Source organism: Primulina eburnea, chromosome 5 (assembly GCF_022965805.1).
Source record: "Primulina eburnea isolate SZY01 chromosome 5, ASM2296580v1, whole genome shotgun sequence".
Taxonomy (NCBI): Eukaryota; Viridiplantae; Streptophyta; class Magnoliopsida; order Lamiales; family Gesneriaceae; genus Primulina; species Primulina eburnea.
This window is the reverse complement of record NC_133105.1, coordinates 19,676,691-19,698,644: the sequence shown is the minus strand read 5'-3', so window position 1 is coordinate 19,698,644 and position 21,954 is coordinate 19,676,691.

Sequence of the window (21,954 nt, the reverse complement as noted above, 5' to 3'; positions counted from 1 at the left end):
TGTCCTCCCAATGCACGACTTTGATTGTATTGTTGGCATGGATATCTTGATGACAAATCGAGCTACCGTTGATTGTTGTCATGGAGTGGTTCTGTGGGGACCCGGACGCTAATCAAGTTCTTAATCATCTTTGGGACTAATTAATCAATTATAAAACAGGGTCTAATTTTTTTTTTTAAAAAAAATAAAGTGCGGAAGGTAATGGAATCTAAATAATATACATCTCTGTATAACAACTACAATTCAGTAGAAAAGTACAATACTGTACAATCTAAGTCTAAGGTTTAGTTACTAAGTTCAAGTAATAAAACAAGTCTACAGTAAGTCCGGAATCACCACGCTAACTCGTCTTCTCTTATCGTCTTCTTGACCCTGATCCAGCCCCACCTGTTGTCATGCACACATACAAAACAAGACAACAGCCGGATAACTCCGGTGAGAATAAATCCCAGTATAAAAAATGTAAACATGCATATAAACATAATGATTCATGGAACATGCTGTCATGAATAAAAGCAAAGACAATATTAATAGATTTCATCATCTATGAACTCTAATCTAACTAAACATGCAATTCAAATCAGATAAACATGCATGTAAATAGTCTAAATCATGAAACATGCTGTCATGACTGAAAGTAATAATAATAGGTTTCATAGTCTATGAAACCAATTCATCTACGCATGTTGTTCTAATCAAACCATGTCTAGACTTGACTCAACTATAACTCTAGGGATCCCGTTGTGAATAAGACGATCTATCACCTACTCTCCAATCGGGGTGACGGTACGTCTTATTCCTAGACTTCGGTCTGATCTGTATCCACATCTACTATAGGAGAATGATCTTCCCCTAAAGCTGTGATATCACCGAACGTCTAGAAGTCTCACTGATCTGTCAAGACTTTCCTATCTTAAATGCAATGAATATTACTCTTTAAACAAAGCATAATCATATCAAAACATAAATAATAGTCTAGTATGTGATTTTATTGGGAAACTCAAATGAGATCTGATTTGAGTTATGTCTTCCCAGATATCACATGAATTATACCTTTGTCGCCCCGGTCTGACGAAGACGATGATCTGTATTCAACTCTGTCCATGTCCAATCTGAAATGACAATATCAAATACGCTGTATCAGTGAATAATTCAATACACACTCTGTTCTGATCAATACTCAAATCAGTATACAATCTGATCAATATCTGAACGAGATACACTCTAATTCATGTCATCGACATTACAATCCAATCTGAATAATTACAGAATCTGATCAATCTCAATCAATACTGAATCTGATCAATATCAATCAACTGATGTTTCGACGGTATAATAATACAATCTGAATAACCCCGTCAATCTGAACATCACAAATATAATAGTGGAACTCATAATCTGTTCCCACATAATTCATATTCTGAATATTAACACAATTCTGATATAAAATCTCAGCCAATATCTTTCAAAAATCACAACAATTACAGAAACAATCTGTTCTTTAATCTGACTTCTATTCTATAATGTCTACGGTAGTAGAAACACCATATCTGAATCATATTCAATTCTGACAATATCATAAATTCAAATCTTGTCTAAACGTAACAAAACTTACGTCCAGTTATAGCCGGCGTTGATATGAACATGATACCGAAGTCGAATTCAAAATCGAATAAGCGAATCTTGCTAAATCATAATTTAAACTATAATGGAACTTGGAGGATTTTGAGAGCTTCTCGTTCGTTTTCTGGAAATCTGAAGGATACAATATATATATATGTAAACATATATATACATAACAAGTGTGTGGGGACCCGGACGCTAATCTTTTCTTAATCATCTTTTGTGATTTAATTATCAGTTCTGATAAACAGGGTCTAAAAATTTTTCTTTTTAAAATATAACTGCGGAAGGTAATGGAATCTAAATCATATACATGTCTGTATAACAACTACAATTCATTAGAAAAGTACAATACTGTACAACCTAAGTCTAAGGTTCAGTGACTAAATTCAAGTCATAACCCAAATCTGCTACAAGTCCGGAATCACCACGCTAACTCGTCTTCTCTCATCGTCATCTCGACCCTGATCCAGCCCCACCTGTTGTCGTGCACACATACAAAACAAGACAACAGCCGGATAACTCCGGTGAGAATAAATCCCAGTATAAAACATGGTAAACATGCATATACACATAATAATTCATGAAACATGCTGTCATGAAGAAATTAAAACAATAGTAATAGATTCCATGATCTATGAAATCTAATCTAACTAAACATGCATCTCAAATCAGATAAACATGCACATACACAATCTAAATCATAAAACATGCTATCATAACTGAAGGCAATAACAATGGGTTCCATAATCTATGAATCCCATTCATATAAGCATGCAGTTCTAGTCAAATCATGTCTAGACTCGACTCAACTATAACTCTAGGGATCCCGGTGTGAATAAGACGTCAATGGCTGTCACCTACTCTCCCAATCGGGGTGACTGTACGTCTTATTCCTAGACTTCGGTCTGAGCTGTATCAACGGCTGGCAATAGGAGTAATGGCTACTCCTAAGTTGAGATACACCGAACGTCTAGAAGTCTGACAATGGTTGTCAAGACTTTCCTATCTTAAATGCAATGAATAACAATCTGTAAACAAAGCATAATCATATTCATATCTGAATATGGCAATAATCTCATACTTTTGAATAAAATGCTAAAATCAAAACATAAACATATCAAAGTATAAAGAACAGTCTAGTATGTGGTTTTGTTGGGAAACTCAAATAAAATCTGATTTGAGTTATGGCTTCCCAAGTATCACATGAATTATACCTTTGTCGCCCCTGTCTGACGAAGACGATGATCTGTATTCAACTCTGTCCATCTCAATCTGAAAAAGACAATATCGAATACATAGTATCAATGACTAACTCAATATACAATCTGTTCTTATCAATACTCAATTCACTATACAATCTGATCAATGTCTGAACAAGATACAATCTGAGTCATATCATCAACATAACCATACAATCTGGATAATTAAAGAGTCTGATCAATCTCAATCAATACTGAATTTGATCAATATAAATCAACTGATGTTTCGACGGCATAACAATACAATCTGAATACTCCCGTCAATCTGAACATCACATAAATAATAACAGAACTCATAATCTGAATATCGGTATATTCAAAATCAGTAATACACAATTCTGATATCAAAATCTCAGTCAATATCTTTCACAATTCATAACCATCACAGAAATAGTCTATTCTGAAATCTGACTTCAATTCTATAATGTCTACGGTAGCAGAAACATCATATCTGAATCACATGCAATTCTAGCAACATCATATTTCCAAAACATCTCAAAACGTAATAAAACTTACGTCCTTGTGTAGCTCGTGTCGAGAGGAACACGATACTGCGTTCGGATTCGAATTCTGATGCACGGATTCTTCGAAATCTCGAAGCTAAAAGGCGTAAGGATTTTCTCTCCAAAAGCTTCGACCCTTTGATGAATTCTGAGAGAAAACACGTGTAACTCTCATATATATACTGCATGCAACCATATAAAACGTGGCATAGCTTTTCTTGTTGCACGTAAGACCGCAGGTGCGGTAACTCAATGAGCGCGGGTGCGCCATGCTCTCGGCAGCACTATCCAAAATCAAGAGCATCGACCGCGGGTGAGGTCTTGGTTGCACCGCAGGTGCGGTGTTCTTAGCGCGGGTGCGCTGCGTCTAACACCGCGGGTGCGGTGTGGCTACGGAAATTGCACTTCATTTTCTTCACATGCACCGCGGGTGCGGTCGTGCTGGCACTGCGGGTGCGGTCTTGCAAACTTCTAAATTTCAAATTTTTGATCTTTGCAACACCTTATAATCTTGTCTTTTCTTCCCTCAATGCATGTCATGCATTCTCATATCTTCCGAGTCTCACGTTAACGAAGATTAATAATCTTGGTTTATCAATTCGAAAATTCTCGGGCATTACAAAGTGGCATGCTAGAGAAACGTGGATGATTTACAAATTGCATGCGTCGCGCATATGCGCGCATTGTCTCGGCGCATATGCGCCCAAGGTTCTGGACTCGCCGCGCATATGCGCGCTACTCTCCCGCGCATATGCGCCCGAGCCACTGTACGTGCCGCGCATATGCGTGCAGTCAAGTCGCGCATATGCGCGAAGGGTTCGGTCTTGCTCGCGCATATCTCGCGCACCTCAACGCGCATGTGCGCCCTCCCTTCTTTGCACACACAATATCAAATCATCTTTTGACTTCCCGGTCCACTTCGTTCCGTCTATAATCATATTAATTATCATCTATGATTATAATAATCATTTCCAAATCTTTTCATATTAACCGGATTAATTTCTCGGGCCTTACGTTTCTCCCCATCTTAAATCTGAGTTCGTCCTCGAACTCGCAAGTAATCCATTCAGATATATCAGAAAAATGTATACAGAGTTTTAAATCAAAACTCTCATCTTACTGAATCCATTCTGAAATCTCTTTCTTGTATCAATCTCTGCTTTCAAATCTGGAATAAGACTTCATGAAGTATATTATCATAATACTTCTCAATTTAATTCTGAAAAAATCAATCGTGCCATGTGGGTTATACAACATCCGTATAAACCACTCCATAGTCTATAATGATTCAATACAGCCAACCATCATTAAATCTGCTGCTCTCAATCTAGGACATATTCAATCCTCGACCTCAAATACCAATCATCATCATCCGATGTTGGTTTATGACATCTGTTCTTTCTGAACTAACTTCATCTTCCTTCGAATTTCTTCAAAAGAATTAGAAATCTGTAGTATTCACTGTAGACTGTCCTGACTAACACTATCTCATTACCCATCTGATAAGCCGATAGCTATTGTCATGTCATGATAATAAGTCATATCAATTAGTGCTAACATCCAGCACTAAAGTTGTACAAACATCTTCCAATCTCTAGCTAAGACATTCTGACGGTCTGTCAATCTGTAAAATCATCTAAGAGAGAGTTCATGATATATTCTATCACAAGTACATAATCATCAAAATCACAATCTGATATAATCTACTGTGGCATTCTGATCTTTCTGACCACTTCTCTGACATCGATCTGTGTCATTTGATCGTGTTTGTACGTTATCTGGTACAAACTGATAGATATAGATTGAACAATCTGTCAATCACAATCATATCATATTTCAATCTGAAGAAAATGGAGGTAATTTCATTACGAAATCCATAGAAATGCACTCCCATTTCTATTCAGAAATATACAAATTCTGTAATACTCTTCTGATTTCTATCTTTCTGTCTTCTTCTATTGACAATTCATACAATTCAGTACCATTTCTGTCAACCTTTCTGTACAATTTCTGCTATAACTGATTTAATCTGTCTATATCACAACTATCTGTTCGAATATTATACATTCACAATCACCTGAATGGAAACTGAACTCACTACTGTGCATTTCTGACACTATCTGTGCTTTCAGATTCGAACTATTCTGTATAAACAATCAGTTAATAATATAAAATAAAGAAGAAATACCTACCTGGTATTCGGCACTGACTACAGATATCAAATTCTGTTATATAATTCTGAAACATTCTGATATCACATTTCTGAACTGTTGCAACTCTCAACTGTTTACAATATTCGGTATCAAACATACATGCAAACCACAGTAATATCAATCAGATTCGAGAGAAAAACAACCTATACAGATCTAGTGAGTTTAAGAAAACTCATAAAACAACGATTGCTGGCAATACTGATAATTCTGACTACTGATCAATCTTCACAGTGCCCAAATCATCTGCCATATCTCATCTGCAAATAGAATATGCTCCCAAACAATATAAGATGTCTCAAATACTGATTTAGATCAATCACCATACGCAAGCAGATATAACATAATAAGGGAATAAGAGAATAAGAAAATCTGTAAAATTCAGCAATTCTTACTTTCTGACATTTCTGCTAATTCTGATATATCTGTTACCTGTGTCGTTTACAGTCGCTGATTTCTGTCTCAACTGTGCAAATAAATCGGTATACAAATTGCAGATATCACATATTCTGAATACAATCTGTTTCAATTATGATTCATACCTGACTAATTCCTGTATACAATAATCACGGTTCTCTGAATATTCAATAAAATCTTCAAATATTCCATTTAATCAATCGGATGCTGTTAACATATCAAATATCATAGACATAAAAAGCATAAAATCATCAGAATATCCTTGAATCTAAGAGTTAGCAATCTGTACCCTTCTATTAATCTTCAATATCATTCTGTACAGAATTCTAGTATATAACCATTACCTGGTATCGATTCAATTCTGATCTACCTTTCTGATATCAAACACATCTGAAATCTTATCTACGCAAATATAAATCAATCCTTACGTAACTATCAAATCTGTAGTTGCTAAACTCGATTTCAGTAGGTCTACTGAATACATAAGGATACCATCTGTTCCTTTCTGTAATAATCGAGTCATCAACAATACAATTATTAAAGGAATTCTGAATCTAGAATACTTATCGGAAAATCTCCGTTTATCAGCCAGATCTGGTCTGAATCTTACCATTTCTGGGACAATTTCTACAATATCTCTGTACTTGTTCACCATCTCCATATCAGTAATGCAATTAAATCAGATCATCAATAACACAAGTACAGCACAATCTACTCACCTCATTCTTATCTTACTGTAGTATATATATATCATAAAATCTTAGATATCATCATTTTCCTCAACCATCAAGGAAAGTAATACTACAGTACAACAGACCCAATAGGTACATCATATCTCCATGCTAATCAATCATAGATACTCATAAAAATGCATTAGTACGTATCAATACATATGCAATATAATCATAAAAGAATAGTACCTATGACGTGTTCTGAGTCTGTTCTTCTGTCATTACCACCAATGACTCTGCTCCCTAACCTCTTCGGAAGCCTATCTGGGGACAGACTCTAGCAAAGTGTCCCGGCTGTCTACAAATATGGCAACTACCAGTCACTCCCTGGCATTGCTCGGTGGAATGTCTCCCTCCACACTTATCGCAATAGACTCCAGTACAGTTCGGGCTGGAACCACTGGAACTAGAGGAACCACTTCCTAATTTCTTGAACGGTTTCTTTCGAGCTTTTAGCAACTCTTGCTTTCCACTCGTGCTGCCACAATCAAATCGGAGAGGGGATTGTTGTGTCTGGGATTGTTTCACGCTCAATCTTCCCAATTGTCTAATCAAACTTGCCTCCGCCCTCTTTGCTTTACTCAAGGCATCAGCAAAATGATAAGGTTGCTGCATGTTCATCAACGCAACTATTTCCGAATTCAATCCTCCGACGAACTGATTCACTACAGCTTCGTCATTCCCAGCCAAATGAGGAGCAAAACGCAGTAGCATAGAGAATTTCGCAACATATTCCTCAACATTCTGTTGGCCTTGTCTCAAATTCTCAAATTCTGCTCTTTTGTCCTCCCGGTATGAAACCGAGAAAAATCTTTGATAGAATTCAGCTTTGAAGACTTCCCACGTGATCACAGTACCAGGTAGTTCTAAGATGCCTCTGACCGTAATCCACCAATTTCTGGCAGCCTCTCGTAACTGATAAATTACCAATTTAACTCTTTGTTCATCTGAACAATCAAGTAAATCAACCAGTATTTCTATGTCATCCAACCAGTGCTGACAATCTTCCGATGTCTCGATACCACTAAGAATCGGTGGCTGAAGTAACTGAAATTCTCTCAACTTACTTTCCATTGGAGTCTCTGACACATCTATCTGAGATTCTGATCTATCTGTCTGCTCATACGAAGTACTACCTTTTTCAGGAATCCTTCGGGGAGCTATATCTGATTACCAAAGCCATTAGTAACCCAGTACAACCAGTCTGTTCTAATCTTTCTTTGATCATCTTACAGCTGATCAGGAATCAGATCTGATTCATACTTAATGATACATAATACCAATCTAAATCAATTAATCAGGTAAACATGTATCTTAAAGCAGTAACACGTAATCTCATGCTAGCATCACAATGTCAATCAACATTATAATCAATCTCATGCTAGCAATCACATGCAAGGAAAGAAAATTCAATCTACCCCGCTCATCTCTTCTATCTCAATCTAAGTCAGTCTAAAAGATCTATCAGTTCTTACTATCTCAATCTAAAGGATCTATTTCTAAAAGATCCATCGCTAAAGGAACTATCGGCTCTGATACCACCTGTTGTGGGGACCCGGACGCTAATCAAGTTCTTAATCATCTTTGGGACTAATTAATCAATTATAAAACAGGGTCTAATTTTTTTTTTTTTTAAAATAAAGTGCGGAAGGTAATGGAATCTAAATAATATACATCTCTGTATAACAACTACAATTCAGTAGAAAAGTACAATACTGTACAATCTAAGTCTAAGGTTTAGTTACTAAGTTCAAGTAATAAAACAAGTCTACAGTAAGTCCGGAATCACCACGCTAACTCGTCTTCTCTTATCGTCTTCTTGACCCTGATCCAGCCCCACCTGTTGTCATGCACACATACAAAACAAGACAACAGCCGGATAACTCCGGTGAGAATAAATCCCAGTATAAAACATGGTAAACATGCATATACACATAATGATTCATGGAACATGCTGTCATGAATAAAAGCAAAGACAATAGTAATAGATTTCATCATCTATGAACTCTAATCTAACTAAACATGCAATTCAAATCAGATAAACATGCATGTAAATAGTCTAAATCATGAAACATGCTGTCATGACTGAAAGTAATAACAATAGGTTTCATAGTCTATGAAACCAATTAATCTACGCATACTGTTCTAATCAAACCATGTCTAGACTTGACTCAACTATAACTCTAGGGATCCCGTTGTGAATAAGACGATCTATCACCTACTCTCCAATCGGGGTGACGGTACGTCTTATTCCTAGACTTCGGTCTGATCTGTATCCACATCTACTATAGGAGAATGATCTTCCCCTAAAGCTGTGATATCACCGAACGTCTAGAAGTCTCACTGATCTGTCAAGACTTTCCTATCTTAAATGAAATGAATATTACTCTTTAAACAAAGCATAATCATATCAAAACATAAATAATAGTCTAGTATGTGATTTTATTGGGAAACTCAAATGAGATCTGATCGAGTTATGTCTTCCCAGATATCACATGCATTATACCTTTGTCGCCTCGGTCTGACGAAGACGATGATCTGTATTCAACTCTGTCCATGTCCAATCTGAAATGACAATATCAAATACGCTGTATCAGTGAATAATTCAATACACACTCTGTTCTGATCAATACTCAAATCAGTATACAATCTGATCAATATCTGAACGAGATACACTCTAATTCATGTCATCGACATTACAATCCAATCTGAATAATTACAGAATCTGATCAATCTCAATCAATACTGAATCTGATCAATATCAATCAACTGATGTTTCGACGGTATAATAATACAATCTGAATAACCCCGTCAATCTGAACATCACAAATATAATAGTGGAACTCATAATCTGTGCCCACATAATTCATACTCTGAATATTAACACAATTCTGATATAAAATCTCAGTCAATATCTTTCAAAAATCATAACAATTACAGAAACAATCTGTTCTTTAATCTGACTTCTATTATATAATGTCTACGGTAGTAGAAACACCATATCTGAATCATATTCAATTCTGACAATATCATAAATTCAAATCTTGTCTAAACGTAACAAAACTTACGTCCAGTTATAGCCGGCGTTGATATGAACACGATACCGAAGTCGGATTCAAAATCGAATAAGCGAATCTTGCTAAATCATAATTTAAACTATAATGGAACTTGGAGGATTTTGAGAGCTTCTCGTTCGTTTTCTGGAAATATGAAGGATACAATATATATATGTAAACATATATATACATAACAAGTGGCATGCTAGAGAAACGTGGATGATTTACAAATTGCATGCGTCGCGCATATGCGCGCATTGTCTCGGCGCATATGCGCCCAAGGTTCTGGACTCGCCGCGCATATGCGCGCTACTCTCCCGCGCATATGCGCCCGAGCCACTGTACGTACCGCGCATATGCGCGCAGTCAAGTCGCGCATATGCACGAAGGGTTCGGTCTTGCTCGGGCATATCTCGCGCACCTCAACGCGCATGTGCGCCCTCCCTTCTTTGCACACACAATATCAAATCATCTTTTGACTTCCCGGTCCACTTCGTTCCGTCTATAATAATATTAATTATCATCTATGATTATAATAATCATTTCCAAATCATTTCAGATTAACCGGATTAATTTCTCGGGCCTTACAGGTTTGATTTCGACCGATTGATGGACCCAAGTGGAATTTTTATGGCAAGGGTTCCCAAGCCAAAATTCCATTGATATCTTCCTTGGAAATGTCTCGATTGTTGACTAGCGGAGATGAAGGTTATCTTATCTACGCTATTGATATTTCGAAGAAGGAGTCTTCTTTATCTGAGATTCTTGTTGCGAAAGAATTCCCGGATGTATTTCCCGATGAGATTCCTGATTTTCCTCCTCATCGAGAAGTTGAGTTTAGTATTGATCTTGTGCCGGGGACTGCACCTATATCTAAAGCTCCTTATCGCATGGCACCCCTGGAATTGAAAGAATTGAAAGAAGAATTACAGGATCTTCTCGATAAGGGATATATTCGACCGAGTGTATCACCTTGGGGAGCTCCAGTTTTATTTGTTCGAAAGAAAGATGGTACGATGCGAATGTGTATCGACTATAGGCAGTTGAATCGGGCTACTGTGAAAAATAAGTACCCACTTCCTCGTATTGATGACTTATTTGATCAGCTTCAGGGTACTTCTGTTTACTCTAAGATTGATCTTCGTTCGGGGTATCATCAAGTACGAGTTCGAGACGAAGATGTACCCAAGACTGCTTTTCATACGAGGTATGGCCACTATGAATTTCTGGTTATGCCTTTTGGTCTTACGAATGCTCCTGCTATCTTTATGGATTTAATGAATCGTGTCTTCCGAGATTATCTTGACCGATTCGTAATTGTATTTATCGATGATATTCTTGTGTATTCAAAATCGAAAAAGGAACATGCTGAACATCTGAGACTGGTACTTCAAACTCTTCGTACTAGTCATTTGTATGCCAAATTGTCCAAATGCGAATTCTGGATGGACAAAGTGGTATTTCTAGGCCACGTCATTTCGAGACATGGCATATCTGTTGATCCTGCGAAGGTCGAAGCTGTATTGAATTGGCCGAGACCGACGAATGTTCCTGAGATCCGTAGCTTCATGGGTTTAGCTGGTTATTATCGTCGTTTTATTGAAGGATTTTCGAAGATAGCTAAACCTATTACTCAACTGACACAGAAGAATCAACGATTCATTTGGTCAGATGAATGTGAAGCTAGTTTTCTTGAATTGAAGACGAGATTGACCACAGCACCTGTACTTACTCTTCCCTCAGGTACTGGAGGATTTGTGGTTTGTACAGATGCGTCTGGTAAAGGGTTGGGCTGTGTTCTGATGCAACATGGCAAAGTGGTTGCTTATGCATCTCGTCAATTGAAATCTCATGAAACAGGTTATCCTGTTCATGATCTCGAATTGGCTGCCATTGTGTTTGCTTTGAAAATGTGGCGCCATTACTTGTACGGAGAAAAGTTTGTTATCTATTCGGACCATAAAAGTCTGAAATATCTCTTTTCTCAATCTGATCTGAATATGAGGCAACGTAGGTGGATGGATCTCCTGAAGGATTTTGATTGTGAGATTCAATATCACCCTGGATCGGTGAATGTTACTGCGGATGCCCTGAGCCGGAAAGTTTATGATTCTGTTTTCCCTTCTGTCAATGTCGCCAAGGTACATGAGGATATATGTACTTCTGGTTGGACTTTTCACTCGAATTGGAATTCTGTCACTGTCTCAGCATTGCAAATTGAGCCGAGTTTGATATCGAAAATACGAAAAGCCCAACGAAGCGATGCTCAGATCCAAAAGTCGAAAGAACTTGTATCTGCAGGACATCAGTCTGGATTCCAGATTTCTTCTGATGGTTCTTTACAACTTAATGGTCGGCTGGTAGTTCCTGACGACTCTGATTTGAAATCTGCCCTTCTTTGAGAAGCACATTGTAGCAAATACAGTATTCACCCTGGAGGTCGGAAGATGTATCTGACATTGAGACTTCAATTCTGGTGGAGACGTATGAAGAAGGACATTGCTGAGTTTATTTCTAAATGTCTTGTTTGCCAGCAAGTGAAAGCCGAGAGAATGAAACCGGGAGGATTGCTCCATAGTCTCGAAATCCCGAAATGGAATTGGGAACATATTGCTATGGATTTTGTGACTCATTTACCTCGTTCGCCCAAGGGCTGTGATGCTATTTGGGTTATTATTGATCGGCTTTCGAAATCTGCACATTTTATTCCGTATGAGCAGACTTATCCTTATAAGAGAATGGCCCGTTTATACATTGAGAATGTTGTGAGACTGCACGGTGTGCCAGTATCGATTGTATCTGATCGTGATCCCAGATTTGCTTCTAAATTTTGGGGTAGTTTTCAAGAAGCGATGGGTACGCGTTTGGCTATGAGTACCGCTTATCATCCTCAAACTGATGGCCAAACTGAGCGTACGATTCAGACTTTAGAGGATATGTTGCGTGCGATTGTGATGGATTTCCGAATGGGATGGCAAGATGCCTTACCATTGGTTGAATTTTCGTATAATAATAGCTTTCAGACGAGTATCGGTATGGCACCGTTTGAAGCTCTATATGGGAGACGATGTAGATCACCGTTATTCTGGGATGAGATTGGTGAGAGACAATTGACTGGACCTGAAATGATACAGGAAATGAACGATAAGGTTCAGTTGATTCGGCAGCGGATGAAAGCTGCTCAGGATCGTCAAACGAGTTATGCGAATAAACGAAGACGACCCTTGGAATTCCAGAAAGGTGACAGAGTGTTTTTGAAGATATCTCCCTTTAGAGGCACTGTTCGATTCGGCATGCGAGGTAAGTTATCTCCTCGATATGTTGGTCCATACGAGATTCTTGATCGAGTTGGTGATCTTGCGTATCGCTTGGCATTGCCACCAGCTCTATCTGCTATTCACGATGTGTTTCATGTTTCTATGCTGAGGAAATATGAACTAGATCCATCACATGTGCTTGCACCTGACGAGGTTGAACTTGATCCTTCTCTTTCCTATGTTGAACAACCTGTTCGCATTATGGATCGAAAGGAGAAGATATTGAGAAACAAATCGATTCCGTTGGTTCGAGTGCAATGGACAAGACATGGAGTTGAAGAATCAACGTGGGAGTTGGAGAGAAAGATGCGAGATTCGTATCCGCATTTATTTGATGCTAGTCCATCTGTTCCATTGTATTCAATGTATAATGATCCTTTTTCTGATTTTATTTTTGATATGTACTATAACTGGTGACATATGTATGTTTGCCAATGTTATGTATATAGAGATGTTTGAGATTTCGAGGACGAATCTTTTAAGAGGGGGAGAAATGTAAGGACCGTGTATCGTATTATCGTAAATCCTATGTAGGTTATCGATAATTAATGAAATGGTCATGTGATTATATATATTTGAGGTATATTTTGACAATGAAATTGAGAAAATGAATATTGTATATGAATTGAGATTGTACAAACTCGAATTGAAAGGCCGGACGCTAATATAGTACAAAACCAACAAATTGTACAGAACATGTGGCGCCCGAGCGGTAAAACATTACCGCTCGAGCGCCAGGGTATCTGAAATGAGTATTCGGGCAGAACACCCCACGCCCGAGCGGTAATATTTGACCGCCCGAGCGCGGCATAAAGATTTCTCGGGGACAGAACATGCCGCGCCCGAGCGGCAATATGTGACCGCCCGAGCGCGGTGTATATGAAGTCCGGGGGCAGAATGTCTCGCGCTCAGGCGCGAGAATTCTACCGCCCGAGCGCGAGTGAGATGAGGATAAGAATGTATTTCTCTTTCCTCCTCTCTTCATTTCACTTACCGAGAGTTTGAGAGAATACGAGGGAATTCGATTTTCTTTCGTCCGAATCGACTTTGAAACGCTGTCTAAACGCGAAACAAATTATATATTTGTGATCGTCGCGTCGAAGGCTTTTGACTGAGGTAATTTTCTTCTAGTTCCAGCAGCTCGAAATATCATAGTGCTAGAATATCATGTATTTGAAATTGAATTTCTGATATGTAGTAGAATGATTGACAATGAAGTCGGAATTGAATTATGATATGATTTGAATTTGATATGAATTATTGAAGTTTCAAATGATATTTGAAACTCATATTAATGATTTTGGAGTACGTTATTGATTTGAATGAGTATGTTATTGATGTAGATAAAGTGTAATATCAATATCTTCAAGCTACATCAATTGGAACGAAGAATTGAGGCATGTTGCGACCGGGTAACATACGACAGGTATCTGTATTATATGATATATGTCGGTTTGATTGGATTGATTGGATTGGAATACGTGTCTATGTGCCTATTTGATGATTTGATGTGGCATACATGACATTGAGATTTGAGTATCGATGTACAAAATAAATGTTTTGTTAACACACATCATTTTATGCATACATCGGTACATGACATGCACGTTGAGCTATGATCCTTGGATACCCTGATATGATTTGATTGGATTCCGGGGTTTGTGAACACAATCGCTATGCCGGTATTATATGACCCGTAAAGCATAGACAATTGTGGCCCCATATGATTGGATATGAGATGTGGGATTGATGGCGCTTCGTCGACGCTATCATATGTGTATTCCCATATCGGCCGGTGTGCCAGCTCGAGCATTGATTTGATTTGATAGCGATTCGATTGATTCTGACATGTGCTCACTGGATGGGCATTTGACCTGATACCTCCACGACATACATGCATTGCATACCATATATCATTGTTTAGATATCTGTGGTATATATGATTGGTTGTTCCATACGGAGCTTTGCTCACCCCCAAGGGGGGCTGTTGTTGTCTTTGTGTGTGGACAATGGCAGGTACTCCAGGATATCAGGAGACCAGAGAGGGTACTTCTGGAGGGAGCCACAGCTTGGGCTGAGGTTTTATGTTTATGTATTGTTCCCAGTATATATGTATATGTATCTATATACCGGGGCATGTCCCGAGGATATGAGTTGTTTGTATGTAATTGGTTTTGATTTTGTGTGGGCATGTTTTATGAGTTGAGATTAAATACTATTTTTAGTATTATAAATCTAGAAAAAAATTTTGGGCTCGTTGTAAAGAAATTTTAAACTCGTTTTCCGCTGTGATTAATTAACCCTAATTAGATTGCATTGTAATAACGATTAGGAGCTAAGGGCCCCACAGATTATTCCAAGAGAGGACATCTATCAATGTGTCATGGAGTGTCCCTATCCAAGTCTATGTCTCCCAAGACTGATGCAGAGATAGCGGAGATGACAAGCATTCCTTATGCATCTGCAATTGGTAGCATCATGTATGGGATGATATCTACACGTCCTGACGTAGCTTTCGCACTAAGTGTAGTGAGTAGATATCAATCGAACCCTGGTCTTCCACATTGGAAAGCTGTGAAAGACATCCTCAAGTATCTGAGAAGGACCAATAAATTGTTCTTGGTTTATGGGGGTGGACAACTGAAATTGGAAGGCTATACCGACTCTAGCTTCCAAAGCGATATCGATAACTCGAAGTCAACCTCTGGATTCATATTCATGCTCAATGGTGCTGCTGTCTCTTGGAAGAGTTCCAAGCAAGACAGTACAGCGGATTCCACCACTGAGGCAGAATATATTGCTGCATCAGCTGCAGCGAAGGAGGCTGTTTGGATAAGGAATTTCGTCCAAGAGTTGGGCGTCATTCCTAATGGAGTTTCTCCTGTCCCGGTGTTTTGTGACAACACGGGAGCCATTGCTCAAGCAAAGGAGCCGAGGTCTCATCAGAAGTCCAAACACGTATTGAGAAAGTACCACATCCTCTGAGAGATTGTGGACAGAGGAGAAGTTTCGATCGACAAAGTCTGCTCTCCAGATAATGTTGCTGATCCGCTAACTAAGCCTTTACCTGGACCATTATTCGAGAAGCATCGCGAATCGATGTGTTTGAAGCATATGGGTAGTTGGCTCTAGTGCAAGTGGGAGATTGTTAGAGTAGGTGCACATCGAGCCAAGTGTTGGCCGAGTGTTCACAATGAAACTCTATGTATAAACAGTCTTTATTTTAATCATATTTGAAATTATTGTTTTGGCACTTCTTTATCTGTATACCCATGCTAGTTGCATAGATAAAGTCCTTGAATATACAAGTAGTAGAAAGAATATGAGATGCTAATATGATGAGTATCTTGTAACTCATATTTGGAATACTGTATATTCTAAATAGTTCCTAGTCGATTCAGCCGCCGCTAAGAAGGATATAGGCCGCTCGAGTTCGAGACTAGTATCTGCGATGTGAGTACCATGTTTCATTGGGAGGGGACATTGTGATGCCCGAGCATGCAGATAGGTTCTCCTTGTAGAGTGCATTGAACAACCCTCCATAAAGGATTTCCCAAGTGGTTCTCACTTATCGAGTGGAAACGTCCTAGTTTATGGTTGTACACCATTAGTCCTTATGACCCCGGACAACATTGAGACTCTATGTTCTAGCATTACACTTTGACTTGTTTACCGACTCTCGTGGGGTCATCAGGTGGCAAGGTTGGGTGTTCTGTCGAAACATATAGGAGTCGAAGCATTGTAGTCGGGGATTCACCGCTTACCTTTGGGTATGGATATCCTATGTGATATCATGTGTATGTAGTTTGAAATATCTGATCAGAGTATGGTGGTAATTATGAAAGGGGTTTCATAGATTACACCATTGATGCAACTACGACATGACACATAGTATCGATTCATTGACAACTCTCGATAAACCAATGGTTGTCGAATCGGTCGGGATATATGAGTTGAAGGGACCGTATTGTATGCTAACCATAATTGAATGGTTCTTGCAGGCACTATCATTTGATACCTATAGAATCATGTAAGCGATGTTGCTAGGCGTTTAACATGATTGGTTGGGTATTATCAGACTTGAGTTCTGACATTCTTGTTATCAAGGAGTTGATAAATAAGAATGGAGCAATTGAGGTATGCTCAAATAAGGACATGTTTAGTCCGAATCACATGGAGATGTGAACCCACGGCTAGTTGTATCAATGAGCCATTAAGGGCCACACAAGTACTAGCTTTCTAGATCCCGTTAAGAAGTAAAATAGTTCAATGTGTTGAACGGCTTATAAATGAGTTTATAAGCGTAATGAAAAATATAAGTATGACTTCTCTGAGGGAAATGTAAATTTTAATTTATGGAAGTGTTCCTAAATTAAAAGTTGGCCAAATAAATAATGTATTTGAAATGTGATTTTCATAAACATTTTTATGGACTAAATTAAATTAATTCAAGTGTTGAATTAATTAAACACTAGTGGGCCTAGTAGAGTCCAAATAATTAATTAGTTCAAGTCATATTAGGTCTTGTAGAGCCCAATAGTAATATAATTATTCAACTAGAGACTTGAGAAAATTCAACTAATGTTTAATTAGTCTCAAATTTGTTTGAGATAATTAAAGTAAGTCTATGGATTTTTAATTGTTAAAAATTAAATAACATTGCATCCATGGAGGTGAAGGGTGGGAGATTACTTTTTCAATCTCCAATGCTTGGCATGCTAAAAGTGTTTTAACTTTTTACACAACCAAGACTAGTCATCCCTCTCCCATTCCACTCCTCACTTGGCCGAAACTTCTCAAAGAAATACTCCCTAATTTTTCTCTCAATTTTTCTTCTTCAATTATTGAGGAAAGAAAACACTTCTATTTGAAAAATCCTTTTATTTTTCTAGTGCAAAATAAGAGGGGTTCTAGCTAGTTGGTGGTGGGCCTAATTTTGGAGCAAGGAGAGCTTGAAGATTGTCTTGCCATAAAGATCTTAGTTGTATATCAACTAAGTTGGAGCTAACATCAATCTTTTAAGATTGATAGGTATATTGTCTAAACACCATATGTATGACATTTCGTGTTTTTCGTATATGCTACACACTAGTACATTAGCATGCTCGATTCTTGTTGAAAACAAATTTTTAAACTTCTGTTGCGCATTCGGACACCTTAATCGACCCCTTTTCAATATTTTGATAGAAACTTCGTGACCAAATCTGCCCGTGTAGTAATACTTCCCAGAGGTAGAGATTGGAGCCAATTCCTTGCTTGATCCCTAAGAGAAAACGAAAACAGACGCAATCGAATAATTTCATCATAAACACCGTTAATTTTTACCGTATCCGTGATCTCTAGAAAAGTTCTTAGGTGAAGATGGAGATCTGCAGCTGCTGCTCCTCCAAATTGGTTTTGTTGAACAATGTTATTGAGTGTGGGCTTTAGCTCGAAGTTGTTAGCAGCAATGGTTCCGCGAGCTATTCCAGAGTAGTGAGCATTGATGATTGGGCAGAAATGTTCTCGGATTGTCACCTCTCTTGGGAGCTCATTCTGATTATCTCTGTTTTCAGCAATTGCTTTAATTTCGTCTCTCCTTGTTTTCCTTAATCTCCTGGCAGTTCTTTCGATTTCTGGATAAAAAATCAACAAGTCGGGATTTTGATATCTTCGCATGCACTGCAAAACAGAAAAGATTATAGATTAACAATAAAATAAAATAAAATAAAGTCAAAATTAAAATCAAGACTACTTAGTAATGATATCAATATGCAATTAAATAGTTTACTCCCCGCCAACGGCGCCAAAAACTTGTTCATTTTCACTACCGCAAGTATACGGTGTCAAGTTTTAGTACTGGTTTGAGTACAGATATTGATCCCACGAGGAGTAATTATTTCAAACTGTTTATTAAGTACCATAAATGACATAGTTCAACTTTATTTAGACAAATCAATTATATGATTTATAATCAGTTAAGATAAAATAGAGAATTAAGTAAATTTATGCACATAGTCGAGATTCAGTGAGTAAAGCAATCTAGAGATATGATTTCGTCTGGTCTCCCCTGTGCTAAATTAAAATTGACTAACATGTTATTAAATTTCCATCATGTTTACTAACCAAGAACTCGCAATTTTCCTATTCCCTTTTTCAAGCGATAAATAGAAATGTATTACCTATTACTGATTTTAATATATCTATTCAAAATAACATAACACGTAATAAATGCAAAAAAGGTTCACTTATGAATTCGTCAGATTTATACGTCTTTTGCACGTTATAAACGTCTAACGATGTCATTTCCACTGTACTAATTTCAATCCCCTCTCTCTAGTGTTAGATCTTAATTATTTGAACAATCGAATTATGGCTAGTAATTCAAAAGCATCAGCGACAATAAATCAAAAATAAACATGATGAATTAATTCAACGAAAATTCAAAACGTCAATAACATAGGTTCAACCAAGACTACGTCAATCTCTAGAAAATAAAATTAGTTCATAGTCGAATCTAAATCAATAAAAAACCTATTTGTAATCATTAAAAACGTAAAAGTAAAGAACCGAATTAGAAACGTGTTGAAGAGAGATGAAAGTCTGTCTCTGTGTCCGGATTCAGCGTCTTTATACTCTGTTCTTGGTGCTCCGTAGTTGGCTCTCTCGTTTTTTTTCTCTTCTTGATCATTTCAGTCAGCTGTTTGTTATAATTTTCAGCCCCCCTTCAAAGCCCACGAGAAACCTATTTAATTCTGAATCATCGCGCCGTGTGCATATACGCGAACTTGCTCCGCGCATATGCGCGGAGTCCTCTGGTGATGCTTCAACTTTTTTCTTCGCTCGCGCATATGCGCGCCCATTTCCGGCGCATATGCATGAGGTTCTCTGGTTTGTTGCTAGAACTCTGAAGTACGCGCGCATGCACATACGTGAGCGTGCACATGCGCGCACATGTCCGGCGTATATGCGCGCCTCTTGTTGTATTTTCCTTGTCTTCGGTGTATCTCCCGCGCATATGCGCGCCTCTGACTCGCGCATATGCGCGGGTCTCACTGCCTTCAAATTCGGGCTTAGCGCATTTTTTTCTTCGAGGATTTTCGCTCATTTTCAATCCATGTAGTAGCTGTACCTATATTCCTGCAATCACACCAAAAAAAACAAAAACGCATAATTCCGCTCAAGAAAACTAACAATCTATATGAATTAAAGGATAATTTAAGTGCACAAAATGCACTTATCAACTTTTATTTCTTGAATCACTAGAATAGCATGTAGTTGAACTTGATTTCATATATGCGATAGAATCACCGACAAGAAACTAACTTTCAAAGTCGAAATGGAATTATGTTACGATTTCAATTTAATATGAATTTTCAAAGTTTCAAAAGATTTTTGAAACTTGAATTGTTGATTTTAAATGAATTCATTGATTGAAATGAATGTGTTAATCATGTAGATTGATTATCAGTATGAAAATCCTAACTAGGGATCACGTTACATTGACTGAGACGAAGAATTGAGGTATGTTGTGATATAGTAACATACGATAGGGATATGTGTCATATGATATATGTTTAATTGATTTGAATGAGAATATGTGTTTATATGCCTTACTTGTTGAATTGATGTGGCATACATGACGTTCATGATTGGTATATCGATGTATAAAATAAATAGTTTGTTAATACACATCATTTATTCATACAACGATACATGACATGTACGTTGAACTATGATCCTTGGATACCTTTTTATAATTGAATTTGATTCTTGGGTTTGTGAGCACGATGCTATGTTTGGCATTATGTGGCCCTTAAAACATGGTCATTCGTGGCCCTATGATTGATTTATTGAGATTTGGGATTTGATGGCGCATTGCTGACGCTATCATACAATCATTCCTTATACTTGATTGAGGCCAGTGTACCAGCTCGAGCATTTATTTGATAGCGATACGATTGGTTCTGATATATGCTCACTGGATGGGCATTTGACCTGATATCCTCATGACATGCATGCATTGCATATCATATATCATTGTGTAGATACATGTTGTAGATATTATGGTTGTTCTATATGGAGCTTGTGCTCACCCCCAAGTGGGGTTGTTGTTGTAGAACCCGTTTAATCAGACTACGTATAAGCCATGCGTAATTTCTAGTATTTAAATTAAAAATGATTTCTTGATTATTTGAAGCATTTTTAAAGTTGTTAGTCTTGATTATTTATTTTAAATCACATGAGTATAGTTTTATCTTTTTAGTTAAATAAGTGAGGCCGGACTGGAGTTGAAGTATTGAGATAAATTTTAATAATGAGAAAACATTCCCAGAATTAATTTAAGGTAAATAATAAGTTAATTTAATGTAAAAGAATGTTTAAGAAATTATTTAAGTAATTTTAGGTAAGTAGTAAATAAATTCATTTAGGTTCAATAATTAATTTATTTATTCACTAAAAATACTTAATGGATAGATAAAACTCTAAAGATTCAAAATACAATATTTAAGCAATATTTTCCTTCCATTATCAAGCTAAATTTTTGCCATCACCATTCTAGATTGAATAAAAATTTGACAACTCAAAAACATTGATTTCCTTTCCTTATCTCTTTTCTTGGTAGATAATTCCTCACCTTTAATTCCTCAATAATTATTATTAAGCAATATTCCTACCCATAATTATTTAGAAGATTTTCGGTCACCCCTTTGTAGGATTTAAATGGGTTGACAACTCATTTCCTTTGATATCTTTCCTTACCCTTTTTCTAGATAGATAATTCCCTAAATTTTATTCACCACTAATTAACCATTAAGCAATTTTCTACCCTTGTTTGGAAGAAGAAAATCGGCC